Source organism: Simochromis diagramma, unplaced genomic scaffold (genome assembly GCF_900408965.1).
Source record: "Simochromis diagramma unplaced genomic scaffold, fSimDia1.1 OVJJ01000596.1, whole genome shotgun sequence".
Lineage (NCBI taxonomy): Eukaryota > Metazoa > Chordata > Actinopteri > Cichliformes > Cichlidae > Simochromis > Simochromis diagramma.
In genome coordinates this window covers 3,176,498-3,198,681 of record NW_024387245.1, presented here as the reverse complement: position 1 = coordinate 3,198,681, position 22,184 = coordinate 3,176,498, and the positions used below count along the sequence as shown (strand labels likewise).

At 37.2% G+C, this 22,184-nt stretch overlaps 1 long non-coding RNA gene across 1 annotated transcript; it reads left to right on the top strand.

Moving 5' to 3' along the window:
- Positions 1-258: 258 nt before the first annotated feature.
- Positions 259-7,149, top strand: LOC120714569. The gene is made up of 3 exons (XR_005691431.1): positions 259-271; positions 6,373-6,374; positions 6,737-7,149. It is a non-coding gene; the product is annotated as an uncharacterized LOC120714569 (long non-coding RNA).
- The last annotated feature ends 15,035 nt before the right edge of the window (positions 7,150-22,184 follow it).

Below are 22,184 nucleotides of genomic sequence, written 5' to 3'. Positions count from 1 at the left end.
TAACTAACAACAATATGCACGTTACAGTAATTGGTGATTCTAAATTGGCTGTTGGTGTGAATGTGAGCATGAATGGTGGTCTGCCTAACACACAAACATGTCTGAATCATGCATGTGTGTTTTTTTTCTTCTTTAAATTAAGAAAGAATTGTCAAAATATGGTGATGTGGTCTGTCCCTGGGCAGCGTGTGATATTGTTAATGACAGGACTGGACTGTCTTCATTTCAGCCTGTATTACCACATAGATGAATAGAGATAGAATAAAGGAAAGTAAAAACAAATGACTGCATGTGTTTGCTTAAAGTTTAACTTTGTAGATATCTGCTGTGTCGTGTGTTCCATAATGCGGGCATCTACTGTATGACATAGTGTGCAGTATATTGTTTCTGTGTGTGTGTGTGTGGGTGGGTGGAAGAGAGTAAATGTCCCACAGGATGGACCTATCTAATTACACCAGCCTATATAATGGGGTTGTGTGCAGAGCAAATTTTGCAAGGTCAAGTGTGTGAACGTGTGAGAAAGAGAGATTGTCATTTCCTGGTGCATTCAGTCAACATCTTTTTCATCTACTTTTTATTTATGAAACTCTGACACAGACACGACTCATGTGCCTTTTCTTTTTCAGTGTCAAAACTTGCGTGCATGTACATGTCATGTAGCTCTTTCCATCCTATATGCATCACCCTCCATATAATGCCTACAGAGACAATTTAGAGTAATGCTAATATGTGCAAATGTCAGAGAAAGGTCACCAGATTATTAAGGGCTCCAATACACGAAGGGAAGAAAGCTCATCATCTGAGGATGACTGGTCATGATCTCGCACTCATACTGCCAGACGTCATCAGATTTACTGTTTTGACTTGGTCTTGCAAATCCTAACTGTCAGCAGACAAGGGAAAATGGTATAAGGACATTTTTATTGTGTAGAACTTGTGTAAACTATGAAAGTCTTTTAGCAGAAAGTCGAAATGAATATGCGGCTTGGTCAATTTGATCAGAAATTCAGTGCACACATATAACTGTGTTAAAATTAGGGCTGTCAGCGTTGTTCGCGTTAAAATGATGTTAACGCCAAAACCGCTTTAACGCAGCATATCTCCGTTAACGAGTTAACGCGGATCACTCTGTGTGTGGGGCTGGACGGCGCTAATGCGTTAATCGAGCTACCCGCGCTAACGCGTTGACGCCGTCCAGCCCCATGCAAAGGGTGATCCGTGTTAACTCGTTAGCAGAGATATGCAGCATCATTGTAACTAATGCCCACAGCCCTGGTTAAAATCCTTTTATTTATGTGATTTTCTGTGGCCAAAAGCCAGTTATGAAAATGTGTTTTTCATATATATTCCAATTAGATTGCCCAGAGTGTGAGTGTGGTGTCCAGCTGAAAGGTTTAACAGCTCCGAGAGTCTTTGTCCACATGGATCTGGGAGGTCTGGAAAATGGTGATACCACATTGATTAAAAATCTATCAGGTTTAATAATGACATGATATTAACAATATCTATTTGTGTAGGCTAGTCTTATTAAAAGCCCCCCAGAAGTGCTTTGAAACTAAGAGATTCTCTAGTCTCAGTTGGGGGGGGGATTGAAGTCGTCATTTTGGATGAGAGACTAAACGTTTCTCCCAATGAAAAGGTCACATCCAGATAAACATAATCAACTTTTTGGGATTTCCTTACATGGATTATTGAGCATGCATCAAGAGATGTTCTATAAGTAGTTCGCGGTTTCAGTTAATGGGTTTTGGTCAATGGCACATTAGTAATTTGTTATCCAATTACAAACTAACTCAACTGTACACATCAAAATTGGTTCGATTTACTGCATTACTGCAACATAAATTCCAGTGTATGCATAACAGTGTCATCAGTGCCGTGACTGATTGTAGCTGACTGAGGCATACTGGCATGCTGGATGTTGGATGTGTGTCCAAGCTTTTGCTGTAGCCTTGCATGTTCATGGGAGCACAATTTCTGATCTGATTGTTCTTGAATGTGCGCCTCAACCTTGCCAAAGTACCGTAGTGCAGGTCTTTCTGGATGAGGAGCATATGTAGACATGTCATTGGCAGACATTTAGTCCCAATATGTCTAGTATTGAACATGTCTGGAACATGCTGGGTTGACATTTTCATCAGAGGCAGCCACAACTAATGAACACTGCACATCTACGCTCATCCAGAAGCAATTGCTCAACAAGACTTGTGCTGTACAGGCAAAAGACTGTTTGCGTCATGTTCAGAGGAGGCAACATTTCATATGAAACACATTTTATACATACAAATGGGTTGGTCCATACACCTGGTCTATAAAATCTATTTAAAACATAAACTTGCATTTCTTTTTTATTTCTTTATTAGAGAAGATTAATTGATTATTGATTATTTTAGTGTTTTTTTTTCAAGTGTAAATATAGAAAATGCGAAAGGGTTTGGTTGTCACAAGGTTCGTTTTAATTTTTGAACACCACTTAAGGAATAAAAAGATCAATTTGATTAACATCAGTAAATAAATTTACCTAATGACATATGGAGAATCTCTGGTGTGATTAACTGGTTTAGAAAATGGCTGTAACTGGCCTTGTGTTCTCCCTTCTCATCTGTGTTCCATCAGGCAACCAGCAGATTTACACTGTCAGCAGTGCGGTTTTTGCCAAGGTCAAACAGTGACTCATAGGTGTGTGTGTTGTGTGATTTAAGCCTCCCGTGGGTGGCCACTTAAGTGTTGAGGATTGAGTTGGTGCCTCTGAGATTGTGAGTGTTTGTATATGTATGAGGCCTCTAGGTGATTACAAGTGTCATATTAAAACACTGAAATTTCACCTCCCACTCAGATAAATGTGATTGCTGGAATTCACGGCCAGCTGTATCAGTTGTTTCCATGCCCTACAGGTCAGAGATGTAAATGTTGGCTAAAACATTCAAATATTCATATGTTATTCATTCCTTCATTCATCTTTTATTTACACTTTTGATATCTGGGTTTAAGACAGTTCAGATTTTTCATGACTATATCCTACCATACTCTATATAATCAAGGTGTTTTGTTATAATATGGTAGATTAGTATGATCTGCATACTAATTAATTTGTGGTAATAAAAACGTATGTCCATTTTGGTCATACTATATTTCAAAATGGAGGATTTTGACCAAGCATGCAATGACCTGTGACTTATGATTAAGTTGTTTAAGAGCAGTTTAATAGTCAGACCTGTGACTCTAGTGCCATAAGTGGTATTTTGAAACTAAGACGGTGAAAATGCAAATGTTGAGGTTTTAATGGTCACTGTGTTCCTGTTTGTGTATCCCTGTTTTTCTTGGATCTCCTGACTTTGATGTTACTGTTTGAATTTCTGTTTGTACAGCCTGTTTGATTTTTCTTTCTTTGAATAGTTTACATTGTCCAGTAAAAGTTTGCTTTCAGGTCATTCATTGCTTTCTTGCATCTGCATTTTGATCCTCACTTCACCCTTGCGACAGCATCATACTCTAGTCTTTTAAAACTGTTCAAGGTAAAACTCAACAAGAGCAAACCTTTCCCCTGGAATAATAAATCAATACATTTTCATTTGTAATTTAGCTGCTGCCTACATATTGCCTGGCAATTATTTTTTCAGTATGAAAAACATTATATACCATATGCACTGAATGAGTACAACATGTGGTCGGTTTAGGCAACAGATTTTGTCCTGTTTTGCTGTGGGTAAGACCAGAATTTATTAAGAATTTATTTGTGTTAACGATATGAATATTAGTGAATATTACTAATTTATATATATATATGTATATATTATATTAATTGTGTCAAATTGGCATGCGCACTTCGTCAACCTAAAGGGCTTGACTTGGTGGTGTCCTATTCATCACTGTCAGTACAATACATGTCAGTTTTCTGCATGTTACAGTGCATCTACACAGCACAGCAAATATCTACCCTAAAATAATCCCTTTAGTTGAGCTTCCTAACAGTCAGTAAAATTCATCTGGTTTTCACAGCAAAGTGAGTGCTACAGATATTCTTTGTGGGTGTCTTGTCTGCCCATTTGGATATTCTTATGGGGAAGTTAATGTCCATTTAAGCTGCTGTATGATGCTTGTGAAGGCAGGAGACATCTGCATTGCTTAATTTGCCTTAGGCCTTTGCCTCTCTTTGTACATCAGAAAATATATTCAGATGCATTTTTCACATAACATTGTCTAACAGTAATGTGTCGTCATTATAGCAGACGTATCTAATACGCTGCTTCGTAAGCCCTTACTTCATTTTTCACATTTATTTATTTTTCCTCAAGTATGCATACTACTTTGCAATTTTCTTAGAAGATAATGGGCAGTGTAAAAGCTGGAAATCCTTTGACAGTAGTCTTCGCTGTGAGGGTCATTTAGTGATGATTACTACACATGGCACAGCCACTGCTTTTTTCTGCAATTAGACTTAGATGGGCAAAGTACTGCTTGTGGCGTATATTGTCATGATGAAAAGTTTCAGAGGAAAAAAAATACATCTTTCTTTACTCCTTCTACCTGCAGCTCAATGCAATAAGTGTATATGTCTCAGTGTCAAGTCTATGTTTATGTGAATGTCTCTTGGTTCCTGTTTGATTTTGATAGTTTCTTGTCCTGTGCTAAGTGTATTCAGTTTTCCTTGCTCCCTGTCTCGTTATATCAGATTATTCCTAGCAGTGCTCTCCTCCTGTGTCTCATTCCCTCGTTACTCCCTTGTACATTTAATCCCTGTGTTTTCTGTTGTCATGTGTGTTTTTGCAGTGGTCCTTGTATCACCTCGTGATTCCGAGCACCTCATGTTATTGTTTTCTAGTTGTTTAATTCTGAGTTCCTAGCTTCCCACTTTAGGTATTGTTTTTTCCCCATTTGTAATGTTCGAGATTTTGCCACAGCCAATAAAGCTGCCTCTCTCAGTTTAGCCCTCTTGTGTTCCGAGTCCTGCATTTGGGTCCTTATCCTGCCTGCCACAGCACCTCACGTGACAGGAATATTTATTGTCCTGCAGAGAAAGCCAGTACCAACTGAGAGTGCCACTACAGCTAAAGGTAAGAAAGGCAGCAGTACTTGCCCAGTTAAATCTAAAAACAATGAGCAGTTAAAATGTATCAAAGTGAAAGTATTCTCTCTCTCCTTACATCTCAAACATATTCAGTCCCATAATGTATCAAATGCTGAAAATGTTATAACCATAGTTGGCTATTAACACTCGAATTTTTGCAATTGCTAAGAACGACTCTCACCAGCTGTTGTTAATATACACTATTAACAGCAAAAGGATATATATATTTTTAAAATACTAAAAGATTTCCCAGTTTCCTTATGTTCCTTCCTTCTGGGATTTATTGACACAAAATAAAATAGAATATTGTTACTCTGTCCTTTAAAACTCGATTTAAGTTAGTTAGCAATTCAGCAACTGATACCAGAAAGCTGAATCTGGTACAATACACTTTCTGGGATTTCCTCACTTGGATGATTTAGCATGACTTGACACATAGTAATGGACATTTTCTACAGCAGCTGCAATATTGCATGTTCCCTCATGATAATAAATAATTGTATTCAAAGTAGCATAATTTTTTTTCAGTTGTATTTCTTGTGAGTTTGTTGAATTTAAATGTCACATCACTTTTGATGTTTTGTTATATTTTGTTATATTTCTGTTATATTTTTAATATGTATTTCAGGACTTCTTTTTTGTATTGACAGATAAACTGAAATAATCTTAAATCCATTCAGCTCTTTGGCCAAAGAAAAGACTAAATCATGAGCTGTGATGACCATTGTGAATCAAATTAATGACCATCAGCGGGGTATTTTTTTTTTTTTTTTTTTAATGATTCCACTCAATTTGTCTTTCATAAAGTCTCTCTGCACATTGACTGCATAAAATAATCTCAGCGGGTCTAAGTGTGACTCAGCTGATAGTGAGTCAGAAGTGTTAAGGCATATTTCAGTCCTGTTTATCTCAAAGATGATAAGTTTTAATAGAGCAAAATGCAGTTTAAATAATTGCGACTTCATTAAATTTCACGTGACTTGAAAATAAATGTAAAGTATGTTTGAAAGCATTAGCTGCTTGTTGGTGCTGTTTTTTTTTTTTTTTTTTAAATTTCATTACTGTTTGTAAACTGTAAGTATAATGTGCCATATGTCTCATACTGCGGGGAGGAGAATCACATGCTTGACATTTTATCTAACTGCAGAGATGGTGGGAAGAACTCTTACTGTGATGTATGCCTATGTGTGTACTGATGTCCCTGATTGTATCCTGCTGTGAGTACAGTACATGCAATTTATTGCCGGGGGTGTGATTATTTCTGCATGTGTTCTTGGTGCGTGTGTGTATGATGTGTCTTTGAGGCGTGCTTTCTATCTCTATGGTTGGTCTCTATTGTTTGATATTTAAAAAATGGGCCAGCAGAAAGTAAGCACACACGCACACAACAACATGTAATGCGTTATTACACACACATCTGGCCAATTAGCAGGAAGTCTCCCATCTGTCTGCTGTCAAAACAACAGACATCACAGGTATACATCTGCACCTCTGCAGTTGTTGGATACACAGACAGTGATTCCCATCAAAGTTCTGCAACTTTTCTTTGACTTTTAGTTCCCTCTCTTTCATCTGTATCTGTACTCTAAAGTTGATCTAATGGCTAAAGTCAACAAAGGATCACTGCATATGCCTGGTTTCAGTGTTTTGGTCTGTTTTGAGTATGAGCAGTGGTGGGAAGGTTACTTTTAAAATGTATTCTACTACAGATTACAGAATACATGGCCCAAAATGTAGTTTGTAACATATTCTGTTAAGTTACTCAATGTGAGTAACATTCTGAATACTTTGGACTACTTAATATATTTTCATGTGTGTTATTATTATTATTATTATTATTTTTTTTTTTTACAACTACATGAATGCAGCAATCACATCCTGCAAATTCTTGTTTGTTTTTCTCTACCAATTGCCTGTTAAGACCGAATCTCCCTGAATAGACATCTTAACATAAGATGTTAGCTTGGTGGCGAGTAGCTTTCAGTAATGGTAATAAATCACACAGCAATAGTACATCGAAGATACTGAAGTGGCACATAACCCAGGTAGCTACCACAACTATAACAAGGTACTTGCACTAGGCTAACGTTAGTTTCTTTTTTTTTTTTACAGTCATTATAGAGCTTTCTTTGTGTTAAAGAGAATACTTGTTTTTGGACGTCTCTCATCTTAGTAGGGCCAATTAATCTTAACCTAACATGCATGTCCTTGATATGTGGGAGGAAGCACCCACAAGAAACTCATCTATGTAAATCGAAAACATGCAAAGTCCAATACAAAGGCCTTAGCTGTTATTTGAATGACTTTAACGACAGTGATAATTACTGGTAACATAATCTTTTCCTGTAAATATTGTAAATGATTTAACCTACATAATATTTCATACCACTGGCTGTGGTACTGTTTTTAGGTTTTCCGGTCCTTGGTTCAGCCATCTGTATCTACATTAAACTCTTATGATGCAATGTGTCTCGAATGCCTTCAAATGTGTCACCTTAACTCAGGGATGTATTTATGCAGCTATAAATGCAAATTTTGGATTCACTGATTGGTCAAGGTATATGATCATGAGAACAGCGTTCATAGTGTAGGCATCGATTCATACTGGTACCTTATCTGGAATGTATAGTCACGTGACAGAATGCGTATTTGAATATAGAGTGTGTTTAGTCCCATAAAATGTGACAAAAAAAACATGTAATAGAGACAGAAAGGAAGAAATCTTAAGCAGACGCTTGATTGAAGACTCTTATCTGTCTCCTCACACACATCAGCTTCGCAGTAATGTGTCATAGAGCAACATAAAAAAACGGTTCCAGTATTTTCACAGAAGAAAGGTAAAGTCTTAGTGGAGTCCCGGATGAGAGCGTTCAAACTCAACACTATTCACACAATATTTATCAGCTGAAAATGGACAGCATTTGGCCTTAGACATTACTGCCTCCATTACACATCTAAAAACGGATGACTGGCTGTCATAATAGAAGGTTTTTAAGTTCATGGGCATTCTCTGACTTGCATTTACAATGTCTGTGAAAATCTAAATCGCTAAAGATTTACTTTAAACACGTATTGAGCTATTCTGAATAAGAGAAATGGTATTAAGTATGATGTACTTGTTGAACACAAAATCATAATTGACAAGTGATTTTGCTGATAGTTAATCATGGTTAACTGCTTAATATTGATATTGTTCAGAATATTATCTAGAGTTAATTTGATATAATGGATAAAAGACTATAATAATGATTCTAAACAGTCCTCTCGCTGAGAGTCTGGCCTTGGAGGCTGTGAGTGAAAGTTGTATTCAGTGTTTACATGGAATGGAATTTTATATCTTAAGAATAACATGGAAAAGAAGAAAATGTAATGAAGGGATTTCAAAGTTTGTTTGAAATCATGCATTTAGAAAAGTCCAGATACTGAGAGTATGATAATGTCCTGTGTTAAGTTTTGCTTCGCCTGGTCTTCTTAGTTGTGATTGCTCCCAACTGCAACTGTGCTCTCCTCTTGTGCCTTATTACCTTGTTATCCCTCTGTATTTAAGCCCTGTGTCTTCCTCTGTTTGTTGCTGGTTTATCTGCTTCCTATCCACTGCTAACCTCCCATGTCGCAGGCGTTCGTTTTTTTTTTTTTTTTTTTTTTCACGTTGGTTTTCGGCTTCAATAAAAGGCATGCCTTTTTAAAAAATAATCCAGTTCAGTTTTCATGCTTCGTTCATCTGCATTTGGTTCCACTACTTTCCACTCTACAGTCTGCCAGCCCAGGTGTGGCTGGACACTCACAATGTTGTTTCTTACATTACGGAGATTCTTCAATTATCTGCAGGCCAGACTGCTGGCTTTTACTCTTGGAGCCTCCATTTATACCTGTTCATGTTTCTACTGTAGAATCGCAGTGGCAAATGCTCTGAAGTCTCTTTGAGCTGTTTTTAATCTTTGCTTTGTGTTGCCAGTTTCATGCATAAAAACAAAAGGTTTTATGTTTGTCCTCTTTAGGACACAGAAACACACCAGAGGAGTGGAAACATCTGGGTAACGAGAAACAAGTGAAAGTAATAATTGATAACAAGACAGTCTTCTGTCTTATATTTAGTTTCAGACACAAAAAACTACCGATATTTAAAAAAATTATAGGTAACTGAATATAACACAACATGAAATTATAGCCACAGAGTTTGGTTACTGCAACTATCTACTATCGGTTACTACAACTGAAACCAGATTGTGAAAGGTAGCAAACATAGCTAATAAAACCTCAAGATGAATATAATCATGAAGTAATATCCACTACAGAAAGAATACAAAACTGAAAAGGAATTCAAATATTAATACAAAAAAATAGTACTCGCGCACCCAACCATGGCATTTTGATTCAGCAGCCAAGCATTTCGTAACCTTTCCCACCAAAATGTTTGCCTTGTTCTTCTGAATGCTGCTGATTTGCTGAACATCAGCACAATAAATAATAATAAAAAGAAAAAAAGAAATATCCACCACTATCAGTGGGTGGTGCTCAGAGAATAGGACTGGTATAATCTTACCAGCTCCATAGTCTCTGAGCCTTTTTGCCGCAGTCATACCTTTCAGAGTCTTTGCACTCTGGTGGAAAAAAACAAATTTAGAGCAGTATATTACTTCAGGCTATGTAGCAATGAAGCAAATAAACATGTTCAGATTAACAATTAACTGAATTAAAACATCACACAAACACATTTTGTGATAGCAGTTTCAGAACAGACCAAGCCCAGAGTCGCTACTGCTTTGTATTCTCTGAGTCACCCAAACACACACAGACCTTCAAGACTGCTACAATCATGACATGTTATTACTTTTACTGAAGCGAGGAAAAATAATGCATATTAAATTGTATGTGGTTCCTTATTAGACTATATGCATCTTTCTAATGTTAAACTGTATCTGTCAAGGCCAGAACATGATGTGGACCCAAAAGCAGAGTCAAAGTGGAGGCTCAGAATGATGTGAACAAGAACTTTACTTTTACGTACTTTACTGTGACGAGGTGAATACAAGGGTTACAAATCTTAAAGCTAGAAATGAGACTATAGCAAATGAGTATGAAATGTACGATGTCAAGCTAGGCGAATATGATGCTGTGAAACACTGAACATGAACTGTGACAGGCGAAGCTCAGCAAGGGGAACAGTGGTACAAGAGCCGGTGGTGGAAAGGCACTTAAACAGAAGAAGAGCTGAGTCAGAACTGGCGTGGAGAAATGACAAGGTAGATCCACAGTAGTAGTCTGAAGCAGCCTTACTTGTTCCCAGGTGGAGTTATACAGGAGGTACAAGCGTGGAAAAGAGACCTGGGTGAGTCCAGTGGAGCAATGATCCGAGATTGTAGACAGAGGGGGCAGGGAGGCAGGCAGGTGAGACTGGAGAGAACAGACTGAGAAGATACTGGCTGCAGAGAAGCGAAAGGAGATTAGCATCCAAGTGAGTGAGGTTATTGCAATGATGAATGAGTTTCCGAGGAACCACTGAGAACACAAGAGAGCAGAGGTAAGTACAAGAGCTATGAGTAAGGTGAGAGTCACGAAGCCACAAACTAATGTAGGTTTGCAGACAATCTGGCAAAGGCTGGTTATGAACGCTGGTCTTAAATACAGCATTGATTAATCTCAAGTAGTGATCCTGGGAGGAGTGATGAAGACTCTGCCCAGAGGAGGAGAGCAGGCACTGTGGAAAATTACTGTGACTCACCCAGATATTGACAGTATCTTTGCAAAAATGTAAGACATATTGGACTATTAAGTCCAAATATGTCTTCAGTTTGCATAGCTTGCTTCCTTTGTTAATCTTTGAGTATATCCTTATTTTTATATCCCTCTTTCGTTTGTCTGTTTTCCACTTTATTTTTTAAATTTTCTTTCTTTCTCATGCTTCTGTTTCAGTTATTATCTTCTTCCAGTCCTAAATTTGTGGGGAGTCAGTGCCTCATTACTTTTCAAATTGTGGCTGTCTTGCTTTGAAGCAACAAATCTTCCTTCCTTCTGAACCATTTCATGTCACTCTGAATATGTGAAGTCAATAATCTTTAGAGTCATGAATGCTTCATGATTTAGTTTGTGTTAGCTTGATGTGCGTCAGGGGACAGCATGATTAAAAGGCAGCTTAGAAAGTTGAATAATTTATAGTGTAAATAACCATTTATGTCAGTTGTCGTTACGTTTCTTGACTACAACCTACGCCTTCTATGTTTTCCATGCATTTTACTGGTTCCTTGACATTTTCTACATATTTGACCTCTTGGCATAAAAATATCTGTCTGTGACCCACAGTTCAGCAGCTTGGATTTCAATCAGCACATTTTCACGGGTTGATATTATAATATAGTTTTGATATCAGATGTGGATGCTAAGAACATAATTAAACTGTCATAATACAGAACTTTACACTCATTAAAAGTAATTAAAATATTATTGATGATGATGGTGATTGTTATTATTTAAAAATGAATATATAACTGCCGTTGCATTTGGGCATGCAAGGCTAACCATGCTTGTCCCATCAAATCTAAAAATGTCTCTTAAAACAAACCAAAGTGAAGTGAAAGAAATCTCACCTCTTATTCGTGAGTTTTGTGTCCTATAGTGTTTCCCGTACTGCCATCCTGTGGCTGCAGCTGGCTATTCTCTGGAAACTAGTCGTAAACACAACCTTGATGATGGAAAAGGAATCGGAACTTCTGCCATGTCAAGTTAAACGAGTGCAGGCTCAACCATCATTTTCAGATTAAAATGTCAGACAAAAATCCCTTTTTACCAAGTTTAATCAATGCTTTTGGTATTACTACTTACTGCTACTTATTACTACTCATTACTTATGGCATCTGAAATTTTCATTAATATTTTTAATCTCCCTGCAGATGCTTTCAATTAACCACGTCACACTATTTAAGCCTTTTGATTCAGTTGTCTGTCTATTAATCTTTTACTTGAATGAGGGATTAAATGTTTCTCCTGCTGAAAAGTCAACATCCACAAGAACAGATGCAACATTCTGGGAACTGTCTAGAGAATTGTTTGGAGTGGCTACACATTATAACGGTGTTGCCATTCATCTTTCAGAGCAAAAACAACATACACTTGTAAAGACATCAGATGTGACAAGTGGGTGGGCAGTGATGTATGCTGGCAATGCTGTAGTGGCCTTGGGCTGGATCCACTCTTTATACGAATGGCAGTGGAACAGCGGTCAGTAGTCTGTTAAAGGTTATACACGTCTTGCATCTGTTAGAGGTAATTGTGCCACTCGATTCATCAAGGCTGAATATATAATTTATCTGAAACATTACCGGATGCACTTGAGAACAAAGGTGTAAGCTTAATGATGGGAAAATGGTATGTAAGCACGGATTATAGGGAATGTTTCTTCTACCTGAGAAAAAGAGGTGTGAAAACTTTACTGAAAATACAACCAGATGTTATATTAATTATTGATCCACCTTATTATTGTTTCTTTACAATACTTTCCCTGCATGTATTATTGCTGAAGAGCAGTTGCTTAAAATTAAATAAGCATTTTTAAAATCTACTTTGATCATTTGAAACTGACATCAAAAAGTCAGTGATGTTTTGATTGAATAAAACATTTTTCCTTATTAAAATACAGAAACATCGTGATATCACATGTCACTCCTGACATGTTTATATTTCTGTGTCAACCTGAATTTTCTTTCTTTGTTTTTTTTTTTCTTTCTTTTAAATCTTTCTGTATGGGAGTACATGTGTATGTGTGTCTGTCCTAGTTCGAAAAGTTGCACGCGTATAAGATGGAGAAAATTAATCAAATTCTCCTGGCTCATCCAGACTTCACTGTCATTTTGACTAAGTTTGAACACACACAGAATATACTTATCTAAGTAAACCTGGCTGCATATTAAAAAATATTGAATAGTAGGCGCAACCACAGACTTGCAGACACACCCGCTCCTACTTTTTAATTACCTGCAGATCTAAAGTTATGTTTCACTTAGCTTTTTCATTCTTCTGTAGCTGCTCTGCAGTAAATTGTCAGAAGTAAATTTCCACAAGTAAAACTGTTCACTGAACCATAGTAAATTCTCCCTTAGAGTCTACATTATATTAATTTATGTTTTTCTTTCTTTTAACATTAAAGTTTTATAATGTACATTTCAACACTATTGCTTTGCCTGCTTTATTATTTCATGTTTATTAAATAATTATTTAGCATCTTCAAAATTACAGTGCATATTTTTGCCAGTAAAAGCATTTTTAGGTACATCAGTTTTCCCACGTTTCTAAGATAATGTTATTAAAGTCCAGAAAAAGCACAGAGAATTATAATGGTTTTGTTGTTGACAGACTACTGTGCTGTAGTTTGTTGCTCTGGACTTAAATGCCTCATACGATCAATTCTTTTTCATCAGTCCTTATCCTTTTTACCTTCCTTGATTTGTTTTGTTTTTGTCTCCCTTTTTCATCTTTACCCACTTTCACTTATTTCCTGCTAAGAGTCTTTGTTTCTGATTCTTCCTTTCACCCACTATTCCCTGCTATCTTGCCACTTTAATCGTTCCCTCTCCTCTTTTCCTCCCATTCACCTGTATAGAATATAACGTTTGATTCATAAAATGGCTTCACTTGTGTGTGAATCTGTGTGTACCTGTTTTCTTACATGGATGTGCATGGCCAAACAGCATGTGTGTGCATAAGTGAAATGGCTTCAAGTGGCATTGAATTCGTGTGGCAGCATTCTCTCGCCAGCGTCCTCACCTTCTACAATGTGTGTGTGTGTGTGTGTGTGTGTGTGTGTGTATACTTGTGCATTTTAATTTAGCCTTTTCTGAAAAATGCACTTTACCGATGCAAAAGTAGGAGGAGACTTGGAGTGAAGGGTCCATTAGTTTGTTTGGTGGCGTATCTGTGTAAATGTACTCAGACAGGGGGTCTCTGTGTTTCCTTCCAGTGCACTGAGGTGTGTTTTATGATCTGACAAGTATTTTTAGGGCAACTTTTGGTACCCTCTGTTCCTTTTAAAATCACTTCCTGCACAAACAACATGAAGTCCAGATTTTTAGACATGTGGGCAAGTAACAACATGTGTGAAGAGCCACACTAGACCATATGGTAATTGAATAATAATTAAAAAGGGGAGATTTGCCTAAATAAAATAAGAGGAAAGTGAGACACCAAAGGTTCTTTGTTTGACTACATTTTTTTTTTTTTTTTTTTGTTTAAAAAGATGACTTGCTTGTCTTTTACTTTTTGATGTCTTTTCTGTGTGCTGATTTGCAGATGTGTGATAAAAGGGCACTGCTGAATCTGAATAGTTGATGTAAATTAAGGATATCTTTATTTGTGGGTTACAGTTTGTTGTACAGTCACCAGAAATCAGTCATCAAGCAACCAGTTATGAATAAACAACAAATATAACAATGACACACAACATTTAAAAATACAGAATAAAATGGCAACATTAAAAACATATTGAGTTATTTAAAAGACCAGTGGCAGCTGGGACAAATTAGTTTGAGTCTGTTTGCCCTGCATGTTGGCATGCTGTGTGTCTGTGGCCAGATGGAAGCAATTTGAGCTACTTAGACAAGAAAGAAAGTAAGTGTACTTTATTGATCCCCATGGGGAAATTCCTCTCTGCATCTAACCCATTCACTCAGTGAAGCAGTGGGCAGCCATTGGGTGCCCAGGGAGCAGTGGGTAGGGATGGTACCTTGCTCAGGGGTACCTCAGGGTAGCTGTTCAGGGGAATTGAACCCTTGACCTTCCGATCATGGGGCCACCACTCTACCTACTGAGCTATAGCCCTGGTGGGCAAGCAGGGCTTGGGCAGGGATAGCTCAATCCTATCCAGAGATAGGATTGACTGTGCCTTCGTCAACGTCCTAACTTCATACAGTTGAGGAAGGTCAAATAATGTCACACCTATAACTTCACTGCACTCTTTGGCTATACCTTTTGTAATAAGATATCCCTTTTAAAAGAATGGGTTTCAGGGATGAGGAGAACAGTAAGCATCACAGTGAGTCAACTTTTCACGTTCATCCACGTTCAAGCATGTCACATGTCTTGGGCAGCTTGTGTTGCAGATGTGAAAGACTGCCAATTTCAGAACTGAGGTTGAAATGCATTCTTGCAAGGTGATGAAAGTGGGTAGATGCATTAATTTCTTTAAGATGGCTACCTAGTGTTATGTTCTCAGGTGTATGGTAGGTTTCCGAATAATCTGTAGAGCCATTTACACAGTCTGTCACCTCTGATATAGAAAATGAACTAACAGATCTTACGTTATATTACCAATTTTTCCCTAGCAAACATAAAGCAACAAGCAAAAAAAAAAACAAACAAACAAGAAAACAAAACAAGTTTTAAGTGAAAGATCGGTATAGATAATAAAGAGTTTTTTAGTTCTGCATGTATTTCAGATAATTTATTCATAGGTTCTACAATGATTCTGGTGCACCTCTTTAAAAATGTGTCAGGGATCTGTTGGTTATAAAGATGCCACATAAAGATCATGTTTATTTTTTTTGTTTATATTTGTTTTTGTGAATCTTACAGTATGAACATGTAAGATTCATCAGCTTAGTAGTCATATGTTGAATCACCATTCTGCACTGATATCTATAGCACCATGAACTGAGCTGATGATATTTCACTTGGAGAACACATTGGACAACTGGTACCTTTACCAAACTGCCAGAAATAGTTATTTATTAAAAACATGAGACAAGGTCTACATAAGTAATAGTTTATTACTTTTGGTGTGTGTGGGTGTGTGTGCAATAAACACACTATAGTTAGATGCCATCCTGGCCTATCACAGAGTTTAGCGTCACTGATGTGTTAAACTTCTTAAAAGGTGCACTGCAGTGTAGGTGACAGTATCACCCCCATCTATGTGCAAACTGTAAATTTGACTCATTATAATCTGGAATTCAGCCAAAAATAATGTTGGTCATATAAGGCTTTTAATACATGAAGTCACCAGGTTTTGTTATAAAACAGGAATAACAAGCTAATAAATAAAACTTGTTCGTAAAATTTAACAGCCCACCTATTAAATCAGAAAAAATTCATATATCTGCACGTTTAACAAAAAAAAAAAGGGGGGGGGCACATATTCTGTAATGGCTTTCTCACCTTGTGTTGTTTTAAAACCATCGATTCATTCTTTTGCTCAATTCTGCTCATCCTTATCAGAGTCGCGGTGGGGCTGAAGCCTATCCCAGCTCTATCACAGGTGGAGAGGCAGATACACCCTGGACAGGTCCCCAGTCTGTCACAGGGCTAACATTCTCCTTTACTGACCAATTAAACTTGATTTACCAGACCTCTAAGGCCTGCTGCTTGTGGAGTTTTGGTGCTTCTGTGCAGATATGAAGAGAGGAATAAAAACACATGTAGTGGACCTTAGAGACTTAGTGTGCAGGTGTAATCTGTTAAATGTAATGGAAAAGTGGAACTAGTATCACTGGGTGGTTTGATAACAGCTTGGGAAGTCACAGCAGCACTGAGTTGGCAACTCGAACATCATGGCAACTGTAAAGTAATTGAATGTGCATTTCACCAGTTTATCATTTAACATTTTGGAAAATTTTACTTTGATATGGGAAAAGTGGCTAGATTAAAGAAAATTATTACTTATGAGTGAAAGACTGATATGTTTAACAATTTTACATGGCTACATAAGTGCTCCACTAAATTTTCTTTCATATTTTTTTTAAATAAGAGGTCACATAACAGCAGTGTTGGGGATTAACAGAATACATGTACCGGCGTTATGTATATAAATATGAGTAACTGTATTCTGTTACAGTTACTGTTTAAATAGGCGATAATTAGAACAGTTACTTTGTTGAAATAAATGGAAATAAATGACACTTCAGTATCTTCGATGTACTATTGGTGTGTAATTTATTACGATTACTGAAGGCTACTAAATAGTACATTCATGTAGTTGTAAAAAGCATGATAATATATTAAGTAATCCAAAGTATTCAGAATCTGTTACTCACATTGAGTAACTTAATGGAATACATTACAAACTACATTTTGGGGCATGTATTCTATAATCTGTAGTGGAATACATTTTAAAAGTAACCTTCCCAACACTGCATAACAGAGTACTGCACCAAACACACCGGACAGATTTTACACTCACTCTGTTCAGGTTGACGTGTGCTTTGAATGAATCAGTTAGAATGACAGAGCTATACTTCAGAGTGTGGCTGGGGGAGCTCATAGATTGGTTTTGCCCAAGGCTTTTAAATCACTGAAACCCACCACAAAGAGTCTGACTTAGACACTGTAGATTTGTCTTCTTTTGGCCGCTCCCTTTAAGGGTCACTACCTCCTTCTTATCCTATCCCTGGCATCCTCTTCTGTCACGTCAGCCCTCTGCGTGCCCTTCTTCACGACTTCCATAAACCTCCATAAACCTTCCTGTTTTCCACTTCCTCCTGTCAGGTAGCTCCATTTTTAATATCATTGGCCTAGTATATCCACTATCCCTGCTCTGCACATTTCAAAACCATTTCTTCCTTGCGTCTCTAACATTGTCTTCAAGTTGCTCAACCTGAGCTGTCCCTCTGATATACTCATTGCTAATCCTGTCCCTGCTGGCCCCTTCAGCTTTGTCATGTGTCTTTTTATTAGTGCCAGTCTCTCAAAACCATATATCATAGCAGCTCTCACTACCATCTTGTAGACCTTTCCTTTCACTCATGCTGTTATCCTTCTGTCATAAATCATCTCTGACAATTTTCTCCACCTGCTCCACTCTGCCTGCACTCTCATCTTGCCCTCTCTTTTTCTTCATTTATAGAATCCTCAAAGTACTCCTTCCACCTCCTCAGCACACTCTCTTCAGTCACTTGTGCATTTCCTTATATATCATAATCTGCTGCACATCCTTTCTACCTTGAACTATCTTTCAGTCCTTTCCTCCTTCCTTAGGTCCTTCAAGGCTGACATAAGCCTTTGCCTTTGCTCTTTTTCATACACCTAGCCTCCCACTAGTCCTGTCTACGTTCATCTCCCTTTTCTTTCAAATACTTTTCTACACTTCTTCATTCCACCACAAAGCCCTCTTTGTGTTCTTTCCTCTGTCCAGAACACAAGCCAAACACCATTTTCCCACAGTGTCAGCTATAATCTGTAGATTTGTAGTTTGCATTAATAATATTCTGTTTTGAACACACACAGTAAAAAGTGGTATTTATCCTATAAGTTATTTTGAACCCTGTGTATATGCAACAGTTTATATATAATACCCAACCTGAAAGTGCTGGACAGAAAAGCCTGATTAGAGTTTTAATTTTTGATGTGTGGTGTGAGTGTAGCCATCTGCATTTAGTTTTAATGAACAATAATCATCACACGATAAAGAAAATATTAAGGGGAAAAAAGAAAACATAAAATATTTTCGACTGTGTTACTAAACCCGATTCATAAAGTACCCTCCACAGTTGTAGAGGTGTGTCATTTTCTAAACCCTCACCGTTCCTATCTTCAAGTTCATTCAACTGAAATATGAGGACATGCTGACTTTTTGGCCTCCAAGAATACTCACACACGCCCTGTCTGTCAAAATTCATTTGGCACAAAGAAATGCTTTCTTCAGGCCAGGTGCCTTGTTGTTTGAGCAAATGTAAAGCAGTTTTGTCAGACAAAAAAGATGACGCACACACAAATATTTGCTACCAGTGACAGCGCATGAACTGCAGAAGACTTGGTTCTGGTTTGACTGATGTGACAAACGGTTAGATGACAGTTACATGGCTGCAAACATAATCAAAAGGAAACGTGTATGTTTTGAGAGTGTCCTTTGTTAATTGGTTAATAAAATACAAATAAGATACTCGGCACATTGAATTTTGAACCAACACAAGGAGAATGAACCCTGTGTGGGTTCCCTGGCTTCCTCTCACTGTCCAGAGCCATGAATGTTAGGTTATTTGGGTTATTTAGGTTATTTGGAGATTTCAACAAGCACCTGTCTCATTTTCCTATAAAATATTTTTTTAAAATGATAGATGACGCAAGACTTTTACACAACAATGTATAAATACGGTAAATACAATGAATGACCAATTTAGAGAATAAAGGATGGCGGAACAACTTCTCATTAATTGTACAAGGATTTGGAACAAGATGATGTCCTTGAGAACATGTCCATCTGTCTCCATTGGTAACTAATTTCACACATACACATCGCCTTAGATAACAACTGTTGTAAAACTCTTTATTTGCGTGTGTGTGTGGTTACAGTTGTAGACCACTGAATGGAAAGATGGATTATTGATCCCTAACTCCCACCAAGCGTAGAAATAAGAAAGCCAAAAGCTCCATCTTCACTGAGCCTGAACACAAATACCATTAAAACAGCCGAGGTACAGATTCCCTAAACCCAGATTTATTTGTTTTTTTATGCTTTCAGCAATTTGTGATTCTTTCCTGAAATAATGTGTAAAGAAAGGAGCAAATAAATGAGAAAGTTGTCAGAATGTCAACAATGTCACATTCAGTGCTCCAGTATAACATTTACCCTAATCAGGTAACATAAGAAAGCTTCATAGTTCTTGAGTGGCTGTTTAAGAAAAATAATAAAAAATAATAATAATGATCCTTTACTAAATATTGAATTTCACTGCGCTTTCTACCTCTTTATTTGTATTTCTACCTGTCTCATTACCTTTCCCACTAGCCGCAGCTCATGGTTTTCTCATATTCCCTGGGTGCAGAAACAGCAAACTTAATTTTTGCTTGTGGCCACCTCTCCATGTCCATCCCCTCCTCTCTGCAGCCATGCATGAATTCATTTTTGGGATTCAATCTTTTACATTTGATTTATTTCTACTTGCCTTTTTTTTTTTTTTTTCTTTCCTCTATACCTTTCCCCCAACATTCACATATCCTTCCCTGCTGACAATAAATTTATTTTTCCTTACTGGAAACCCTAATTTGTCATCAATCTGTTAAACTACTGTTACTCTGCAAAGCACCCAAGAATTCAGTCCTTATCTCTTTCCAATTAATCTCCTTTCCTTTGTTTTACTCCATCCTCCTTTACTACCAATGAATACGGGGGCTATTCTTTCTCACATCTCACTTTTCAAACTTTGCAAAACTTTCACTTGCTAAGAAAAAAACTGCTTATACTCAAACAAACCCAAAGCCAATCTTTTGCAGAAGTAAACACTAATTAATTTACCAAAAGTAGCAAAATAGTGCCCCCTCGGGCGTACAACTAAAGCAATGTTCTAACTGAACGTTCTAAAGAAGAGTTAATGTCCAGTAAAGAGGTTGTAGACTTTCTTTTTTTTTTCTCTATATTTTGGCCAAGTGAAGTGATGACTATTCTGTCTTTCAGCCTCAGTTTCGCTGACAAAGGTGGCAAGCCGAGCAATGACTGGCCTTGTTGTGTAAACACATCGATTTCCTCTGAATATAACCACTGACCAGGAGCTCTTATGAAAAGACTAATCTAATGGAAGCAAAGGGATTTCCTTAAAGTAATTACACTTTGCAGATGCAAAAGCAGCTGCTTACTGTTTATTCATGAAGCTTTTGGTTCAGCTGAAAAAGACTTTCATTTGAAGTACATATTCAAAAACAATGTTTAACACATGTTCCTGGTTTTCTCAAGTGCTTTGTGCAATGATTCTGTTTATCAGTTTTTTTGCTACTTCAAATCTTCAACTTTGAATCCAAATGGGAATTAATTGTAAAGGGATAATGATTCTATGTGAAGCCAGAGGAAGCACATGCCAGGCCTTGATTTGTAAGCCTTTTTGTAGCTTAAGAATTTATTTATTTTTTTATAATAAAGTAAAGTAGAGCAAAATATTAATCCTTTAAGTGATAACTTAAAATTTAATAGATTTTTTTTATCTTTATTTTATTTATTTTTATCCAATGTCATGAATATCATCAACTCCTCTTCCATTCACTACACTAAACTCCTACATTGTTGCAGTACAAACTACAGCTTTGTAGTTGTCCTTGAGTGACTGTTTTTATGTCTCCATGTTCCCAAATAATTCCCGAGAAAGAAAAGAATTATGACCACTAAGAAACAAGAACCGTGAATTCTGACTTCACAGAAGAAAAACGGATTATTCGTACTAAAAACAATTTTTAAGAAGTCAGTTATTCCCTGGATGTTTCATTGTATACTTTCAGATAACCTTGGCTTTGATGTTAAAGAATGCAAACTCAGCATGTTTGTTTCATGCTGCTCACAATGCATGTGACAACACTAACAGAACTTTATTGCACCAGCAATAACTGAGTGTGCCAAAATATTTTGTCTCTGCTCTTCACATAAACAGGAGATAACTAAATCCCTCATCTATTTCTATTCCATACTTAAAGTGTGAAAAGCAAAATCTATGAAAAATGTCCATAAAGATCATATTGGGTTTGTATTTTGTTTTCTTTTTTTCCCCCCGTGTTTTTCTTTAAAGACAACATCTACTTTAGCTGGCATTTGCTCCACATTGTGATGATCCATATAATCCCAGCATGATCAGGTAGTGACCAAAGTTTGGAATACTATCAATATCAAGGAATACTTGATTCTCGAGTTCTCAAGAGGTCATTAATTATCTTGCTCCAGTATGAAATCTTTAAAATTATGTCTGCCTCTGAAGGATGGAGTGTCCAAACCCAAGTAGCATCCAGAGACTTGAATAGTTCCCGAGTTAAAATTATTCCTCTGGTGTTTATGCCCATCTATTGACTGAATAGGAAATTAAACAGTATATTACTTTCTCCAGTCATGGACTCTGTGTTATGCATTAACAAAGCATTTAGTTTGCTCAGGGTCTTTGGAGATGAAGCATTCAGGGTGTGGAATACCAGAGCAAAATGAGCAGAGCATGCAGGAAGACAAATGGCAAAGGCATAGTGAGGGTGGTGTGTCAGGTGAATGCTGCTGAGCTTTAGCTGAACAGTAGAAGCTTGACTGGGCAGGCTGGTAATGAGTTGGCTGGTCTGCACACAAGAGAGCTGAACTGGTGCAGAGGAATAGACAAGATGAGCAAACTTAAACTATGCAAAAATATAAGTTGTAAGCATAACTACCATGGTAGCGGGCAGAACAGCGTTGCAA